Raw genomic sequence first — 9,057 nt, forward strand, 5'->3', positions numbered from 1 at the left:
AACATGGATTGCCTGAAAATAAAGCACCAAAAGAAATGTGAAGATTTTGTTTACCAAAAAAAAGAATTGTTTTGACAATTACAGTTTCTTCAAAATGATATTTTAAAATATTATGCATCAGCTAAGCACAGAGAAAGCACATAATTTGGCACTGATTTGTCTCTAGTTTGAAACAGAGGACACATTTCAGTGAAGTGTCTTGAGTAACCTTAGCAAGGGAACTTAAAGGAGCTCCTCATTTGACTAAGGGGATGGAAAGATCTGGCACTTTGGAAATACCAGCGACGCAATATCCTTATGTTTCTAATGAGAGCAACTTCATTAGTGCATTTTTAAAAGAACTTTAGGTGATTAACTGATAATTAACCAGTGGAATTGATTTTCATTTCAGACCATCAGCCCACACAATTGAAGGGCCATTTAACTTAAAGACAGAAAACTCTGCAATTCAGAGAAGTGGACTTGTGGAACAGAATTAGGAGATTTTGCTTAGAATTACTCTGGAAGGTTTATATTAGTTATCTAGGTTTGATAGACCTCCATTTAATTCCTCTGACTGGACAACTGGAATATTCCTGATCTTTCCACTGAAACAGCAGACTGGCCCTTGAGGTAAACTGAATTCCCAGCTGGCCTGCAAATTTTCTCAGTCATTCATGCTATGGGACAACCTCATTTCTTATCTTTCTTTCCTCCTGAAAAAGCTGTGGTAGTAACCCTCCCCCAGGCAGCCAGCTAGCCCTGGGAGCTGCTCAGACACTGCAGTGGGACATCCCCATTTCATTAAGGCCAGGCATTCAGTGTTCACTTAATGGGACTTTTCAAAGAGCTCAGGGCAGCTCTGAGCAGTCTTCCCTCTCCTCTGTCCACAAAACCATGATTGCGCTGGCTCTGCTTTATTAAGAGAATTGGGTTATTAATGTATGGGGAAATGTATGCCCCAAGAATATTGGTAGAGACAACAGGAACACTGGCAGCTTAAAGGGACAAGCTTCTAAGGAATCAAGTCTGGGTTTGGGCTGTGGCTGAAGGTCCACAGAAATGAAAGGACCAAATGACTTCAAAAAGAGCACATTTTTCATCTTAGTGGTCACATTCAGTGCTTCAATGAATTTTTAAAATTCATCGAAGATACAGAAACTGTTACATATTATTCCCCAATAAATGGAAGTTCAGCTCGTAATCTTTTTACAAACCTAATACAAGCAACAAATTTGGTGAAGCTATACCCACAACTGAAAAAAAACTCCAGTGAGGATAAGTCCTTTGCTTTAGCAGAGAATGGGTGGTAAGTATAGCCTTGTGAACTGTGTAAAAGTTTTATTTGCAGAAGACTGGTAAAAGTCTAGCAAAAGCAAAGGAAAAACATGTGAAACAGCACAGACATCTCAAGTGTGCCAGGCTTATAGCATAGTATATATAGCTTATAACTTATATTTCAGCAATATAAAAATATATTTAATCAAATCTACTGAGAACTGTTTTAGGAAGGAATCCTGTGTTCTGATTCTACTCTTCAGCTGAGTATTTTGCTTCTATAGGTCACTTCCACACACAGGAAGCAATTGCTTTTTGACAACCTTTACCAAGATCCTTTTCCATCCATTATAATTGGATGGAAATAAAATAAGTTCAACTTCTTTCTTTTAGATTTACAGAAGGTTTTTTGCATCTCCTGAATAGGAATTGATTGCATCTGTGATGACAGGCTGCTTCAAGGACATTGAAGCACACATGTGACATCCACAGGGACAATCCCCATTTCCTGGGAAGGCTGGCATAATTTCCTCAGTCATCCTCATTTCCATTTTACCATTTCCCCATGCTTTCTCAAAAAATGTGAGCATCTCAAACATCTTGCTGGAAGACAAATCTTATAGATCTAGATTTATCTTAGTTTTCTGTAAACAGTCTGCTCTGTTTGCTGTTCTGCTGGATGATGCCATTTCTGCAGGTGAGCTGAAGTGCTTCAGCTCCATTAGAAAAAGTTCAGCCATACACAGGATCTGAATCTGAATTCTATTTCATCAGAACGAAATACTTGCTGAAATCTCTCCTACTCCTTTACGACAAACAACAAAATAAAACAAAGCAGCAACAACAACAAAACCCAAACCAGACAAACCAACAAGAAAAAACCACAGTGTCTGAGCATCTGCTTGCACAGCCCTATCAGCAGCTGCTTCAAAGCAGCGTCATTCACCCAAGATAACTCCAGATCTATCAGGCAAATTTGGCTGCCCAAATATTTCTCTGCATGATTCTGAATATTTCATCCACATTACGAGCAAAACTCTTGCTTTTAATATTGACCTTTGTAATTTGACTTCTGTTCACTGTGAGTTCAAAACTGCTCCTTAGGCTCAAGTGGGGAATTGCTTTTTCAAAGAAATATACCCCGAGGCACACCAAAGTAACAAGGAAATTCAGCTGGCATGTTCCTCTCTGCAGTCCTTGCTTGCCAACAGGAGCCAACAAAGTGCTGCTGCCAGGAGGCCACTTGGGATGAGCCCCCTCTAGCAGCAATGCCCAAATTTATGGGAGTGCTGGTGCCTATGGACTGCAAAGCTTTTCTGTATGGCCTCGAGCACCCAGAGTTTTGTCCCATCCCTGGCAGTGCTCCAGGGCAGGCTGGATGCAGCTCTGAGCAACCTGGCCTTGAGGAAAATGTCCCTGCAGAGGGCAGGGGGGGCTTGGAACTACGTGATCATTGAGGTGCCCTCCACCCCAAATCACTCGATGGCTCTGGGGTGTTCTGAAGGCTGTAGGTCCACCTGACACTCTCAGAGCCTTGGGCTGCTCTTCTTTCCATGGGTGACCTAACTCAGCAAGGAGCTCACACTTTGAAAGCATCAAGGTAGAAGGCTCTTGTACTTGGGAAAGCAGGAATAATATTGCTTACCCAGCCTGACAGACAGTGACATGAACCTGCCTGGAGAATCCTTTTACCATACCTAGCCCACGAAGATACAACAAGTGAGAATTAATGTCACAAAAAGAATATGTTCTTGGGCCTAAAAGTGATGAAAATTAAATCACAGAAGTATTATTAATTTTCATTCTATCTACAAAAAAGTCCAAATCTAAACAAACAACAAAAAACACAGAAAATAATTTCTTATACAAATAATTTAATAAATGTAAAAGATTGTATTTGTGCTGAGCAAACACCCAAACACTGAGGAGTAGGTATATTTTACATACTGACCAGGAGCCCTGTCTTGTTTAGGGTCCAGAGAGGATCTAACTTTACACTGCTGATGAAAGGGGGAAAGAATCTGAGGATAAAATGAACACATATAAATGGGGAATGAGATTTATGTGTGAAAGTCAAATCCAGAGTCTTGCCCTTTCAAGCAAGTTGCATTTGTGGAAAAAAAAATACATCTCAATACTTAGTTCACACAGAATTCAGTAAGTTTCTACAGATACATATGGGCACCTGCTTACATAAACTCCTGTGAGGAACATGAACACAGAATAATAAGAATACCAGATTTCTATTCTTAGTATTGAATCACTAATAATGAAGGAAATCAGTGCAGTGCAATTTCTTTTTCAAATACAACTCAGTGGTGTCAACAAACACCATTCCAAACTCACCATGATTTTTTTCTGCCCAAGGCTGTGCAGGGAGAGACAACATCTATTTTCATTCCATGTACAATTCTTAAAAGCAACACTGTAATTGAATGATTCAGAAATCATTCTTGGAGCAGTTATTTTTTTCCCAGTGCTCCAGAAAAATACTTCAAAATCCCAACAGAATGTCTCCATTAAAATGTAGGGGTCGCATTTTATATGGCATCAGTAAAAATCTATGGTCTTACAGTCTCTGTGCTCTCCAACAGGAGCTTTCATGATTTACTTGCCCTGGAAGTTATTTCTGCTTCCAGTAGACTCCCCTTCTCTGGCACATGGTTCTGGGGTGGCATTAAAACAGCAAACATCAGGAAACTGCTTCTACTGCTTCCCATCCTCTGCTTAGCCACCCAACACCATGCAAGCAGCCATTCGAGTTCCTTGCTGTTCCTCTGGCTCCTCCTGTCTCTTCTGTTGGGATGTGTCACAAGGATGTGCAGGTGCAGGTCCTTGGCTTCTCCAGGGAGCTTCCAGCCCTCATCATCAGGCTCTCACAAAGATCCTCACACTACAGCTCTTGGCAAAGCCCAGCTAGTCCTAAAAAAGAGCCCAACAGACAACTTCTTTTGAAAGCTTTTGAAAGTATCTGACTTTCTTAGTGGCTATTTCCCCTTCTGTCTTTAATAACTTCACCTTCTAATTAGGTCCCATGAAGATACATCTCCTCATTTAACTTAAAAGGTTCATTGACCCTCTGGCATACTGCTATAACCCAGTAACCTGTGAGTACAGTAATTAGGACATTATAAAACACTGACTTGATCTGCACACTTCATATTCAGAGGAAGAGACGTGTGCTGTGTTGCAAAGAGAGCTGGCTGAAGCAAGGGAAGCCCAAAGTGAAGGAAAAATTAATAACTTAGGAAAGAAAGTTGGGATTATTCACAGGAAGAAGAGATTGATTGGAGCAACAAAATTCAAGGAGAGTTGCTAAGGGCAGCACTCAATTTGCTTCAAGAAAGCTCCAGGAGCAGTAAAGAATAAAAAGAGCAAAAGGCAGGAGAGAGAAGGGCAGCAATCACTCATTGACTTTTGTAACACCTTCCTACTGCAGCAGACTCACAGCAACAGAGCACATAAGAAACTAGCCAAGAGTCAGCTCTTGTCACATGCTGCTCCTGGTGTGACCTGTGACATGCAGGTGGTCCCAAATTATCTTCACTGCATTTGTACAAACAGTCATGTAGCTTCACAAGGATATTCATGCAAATTCAGGAGGCACAATTGAATCATCAAGGAAATCGCAGCACCTTTCCTAAAGTGTTTTTCTTCTGAAGGCAACTGCCTCATTCTATTCTTATTTACTATTACATTATTTTTCAGCCAATAAAAGTAGAATGTGTCAAAACGCCTGACAGCACCAAACACCAAGAGACAGATGAAACTGCAGATACAAGCCAGTGCTATACATCACTGCGGGGACGAAGCAGGATTTCAGGCACTTGTTTCAGACATCCCTGAAAGTAATGGTTTATGAACCACATCCTGGGCTTTTTAATCATCACAGATATACTGCCTTCAACAGGAGTGCACTGCTAAATATACATGTACTGATGCCCAACATGATACTCTAAAACAAGTGTATCGGGCTCAGATCTATGTCAAAATAAAAAACGCATTAAGTGTGCCCATGGAACTGTGCTTGTACCAATGAAGAATGTAGCTCATTAAATTGCTAGATTTAATGACAAGATTGTTAACATTGCAGAGATATCTGCAAAATCCTTTGGATCATCCTGGATTATCTCTTCAGCTATTCCTCTTACATAATTTTTAATTTCCTTGGCTGTTAATCCTGTTATGGAGGAGGTTTTGAATAAACACTTTAATTTTGCAAATTGATTTCCATGATAGCCCTTTTTCATTGTGCCCCTTCACTTTTCAAGCTCTGCAATAATATTATGTAATGGAGCCCACACATCACCCTTCCCTCTTTTATAAAACAGTCACATCACACCATGTACTTTTACAGGCACCTCAGAAAAATGATTTGCTGGTTCCAAAACCCACACACAATTATTTATTTTTTTTTTTTTTTTTTTTCCCCAGAGATCCTGATTTGCTTCTTCAACATCAGTTATTTATCCCAGTAGCAGCCTGAAAAAATAGGCAATGTTAGTCACTCCTGTAAATCCTGAATAAGCGATGTTAACGACTACAGTTTACAAAACTCTTACTGCAGGAGACACCTCGAAGTTCATCAATGAAATAAAGTGTGCCTTAAAGTCTAGTGCTATTCCTATTAATCAAAGCTTTCCTACTTTATAGAAGCAGGCGCACTTTGAGAGTATGTGTGTCTGGGGAGCTCAGCTTGCTGTAATTCCATGAACATTTGTCTTCCCTGCAGAGTCACAAAGGGACTCAATCAGGTATGATATAACTTGAAGTAAAAATGCTGGGGTGCAGCTCAGTGACTGAGGGACACACCTTCTACTTCACCAGAAGTGTGGCTGTGAAATTGGTCCCTTAAAGCTCTACATTTCATGTTTGGCCAGGAGAAAGAGGAAAGGCCATGGCGATGCAAAGACAAACTTCAATTCCTGTTCAAAAAACTTTTCTCTCTGTTTTTGATTCTTTTTTAATTCTCCATTGTATTAGAAGATTTAACACCACTGCTTCCACAGTGCACCTAATGGTTTAGAAGGAAGGAGTTTCTGAAAGAAACAGCTATCCCAGCTTTACTTGGTGTCTGACCATATTCTTTCTCTCAAGTATCATCTTTATCAACCATGCTTTGTTTCCATATTAGAAGAAAATTTTTCCCTGGATGGTCAGCATGAGATCCAGCTAAGTGTGGGATGGTAATTTCGGCATTTGATTGTTTAAAACAGACTTTATGCCAATGACAAACAAACTTCAAAGGACACATTCCAGTCAAATGCAATGTTTGTGTAGATCTCAGGACTTCATCTCTCTCCAAAAGGCTGCTACCCAGCCTTTCTACAATCAGCATAGGAACTCACTCATGTTCCCTTTTAGTTTCCGTATTTTCCTTGTTGTGAACCAAAGAGGTTCATGGGAAGCTTTAGAAAAATCTTCCATAAGAGATTATGGAATGAAAGACATTTTCTCTGCTCAGACAGACCTGATCACCAAACACTATGAAAAGATTTTGCAAATAATTGTAACTATATGAGCCAACTCTCATCTGAGCTGTCAGAAAAGATTGGGAAGCACTTGCCAAGGACTAAGGGCATTTGGAAGCATGTCAGAAGGATTAAATAAGGAAAAAGAATTGTGTGGGTCTTTGAAGGAGATGGCACAGAGAAGAAAAGAACGGAGAGGAGAAGACAGCATAAATAATGTTTCAAAGCTGGAAGTGTCATAATCGGGTCAAAAGGGAAAAAAAGATGGCTTTAGCAATCTGTGGGCTTATAGCTTGAATGGAGATCAGAGAGCGTGTGCTTTCACAGACAAGAAAGGATGTAAAGGGTTCTGGAGAAGGAGATGTAAAATTGTTTCAGTCCAAGTTTTCTCACTGTAGAGCTCAAAACCTCCATGTCCTAGCCTTACTTGAGAGCATCACTATCAAAATATAAGCAGCATGCATAACCATTTCTGCTCCTCCTTTTATCCAATCCCACATTTCACAGTTCAGTAAGTCATCATGGTGGATGAAAAGCCTTTCTTTGACCATATTTAAGCTGTTGGTCTATTTACAAAGCAGGTGCACAAGAAAAGCTTCCCTTGAGTTTCCATTCTCCATTAGCCTTGCCAACAAAGGAAGTCTGTGCCAGTTTCAGAAAAGCTCACACTTTATGTGACTGTGGGTAGAGAAGAAGGAGACGAGCAGGTAGCAACAATCCTGTATCTCTCTTAGTTTGGGGTTAATTCCAGCTGCATTGTTTATACTTAGGCTTTGTTTTTTAGCACTTTTCCTTTAATTGTATATCTCTATTAACTCACACAGATTATGATAAGACAATAAGGTTAGGTGTACAAAGTCAGCTATTCACATCCAAAATTCAGGCTGTCTTCAAAAATCAGCACGTAGAATTGAAGCAGTGTCCTACAGAGCCACCTTGATATAAAATCTCTCTGGCTAAAAAGTAACCATGTGTCTGTATCCTGTATAAACCAAGAAATGTGGTTGGATAGTGCCTTTGCAAGTGTTTTCTGGCAACAGAGAAATGCGTGTATGCCCTTGTCCTCTGGTCCTCTGGGTGCAGGGTGTTCAACATCCTCAGGTCTCAGGCACTTCTTCTCTCACCACTTTCCAGGTCTTTTATTTTCTCTTCTTCCTGCCCAGGTGCCTCACCCTTCTCTGCCCTGGTCCAATTCCCTTAGAAACTTGGAATCTTGGAAACTGCTCTCCTGCTGAAACAGAGAAAAAGTCTTGAAAGGAAAAGGCTTCTTTTAGAGCCAGCCCAGGAGATCCAGTCCAGTCCGTGTCGTTCAGAAAAATTTGGTATTGTTTAAGTTAGATCATCAGGGGAAAAAAATGAAAGTGAAAGTGAAGCACACTAATTAAAATTCACCCAGCAAAAATTAGCTCTTTCAGAGCCCCTCTGGTCAAGAGTAAACCCCACTCATGCACTCTGACCACAGATGAATGTGATGATAGGAGATCTTTTTTTTTAAAAAAAAAGGGGAAGCATGAACTGTGTTTGTTCAGCATGTCTACAGTCCCACTTCTGGGAGCCAACACTGTCATACCAATATATCACTGTCACTGCTTGATAAACAGCCCCAGATTTATGGCAGGCACAGGACCCTAAAATAAACATAACAAACAGTTCTGAGACCAGTAGAAGAAGCAAAGCCTGATTTATTAGAGATGAGTTATAGCTGAATTTGCTAACAAACTAAGCTCTGACCAATCCTTTTCCCTTGGCTGAAACAGCCAAAACACTAATTTCAGAGATGGTCTGCTTAGTGCAATTGAGGATGGGCTTATGTTAGTCTGTCCCTTACTGGTCCCCCCGCCCCTCTTTTTTTCCAAGTCAACTTTTCAACTTCAAACCTGTTAGAAAATTGTGTATCTATGTACTCTATCTCCATTTCAAACTCAGCAAAACAGCTTGAAAGTCATTGGAGAAATTATACATACATGTGTACTCTCTTCATACAGACATCATTAGTTGAAACAACAAATCTTAGATCTGTGCAGGAAACAGATATTTTCCTAGTTTTCCAAGCACTGATACAATTTTTCCTTTATTAAACATGTCTATATTATCCATTGATTCTGTAGATCATATGGGTCTGCAGATCATTTTTAGATCATAGAAATTAGAAATTCAAATTATGATATGAGTGACCTGCAATCACCTAGTTGAGAAATAACTGTTTAGAGAGGAATGAGTCACAGCCAGTCTTTGATGCCTCTGACTGCTGATCCACGTTTATGCAGCAAAGGCACACACACGGTGCTGTGGGGCACTTATGTCAGAAGCTTCTGGGTCAAGCCACTAA

Source organism: Motacilla alba, chromosome 1 (genome assembly GCF_015832195.1).
Source record: "Motacilla alba alba isolate MOTALB_02 chromosome 1, Motacilla_alba_V1.0_pri, whole genome shotgun sequence".
In the NCBI taxonomy this organism is placed as follows: domain Eukaryota; kingdom Metazoa; phylum Chordata; class Aves; order Passeriformes; family Motacillidae; genus Motacilla; species Motacilla alba.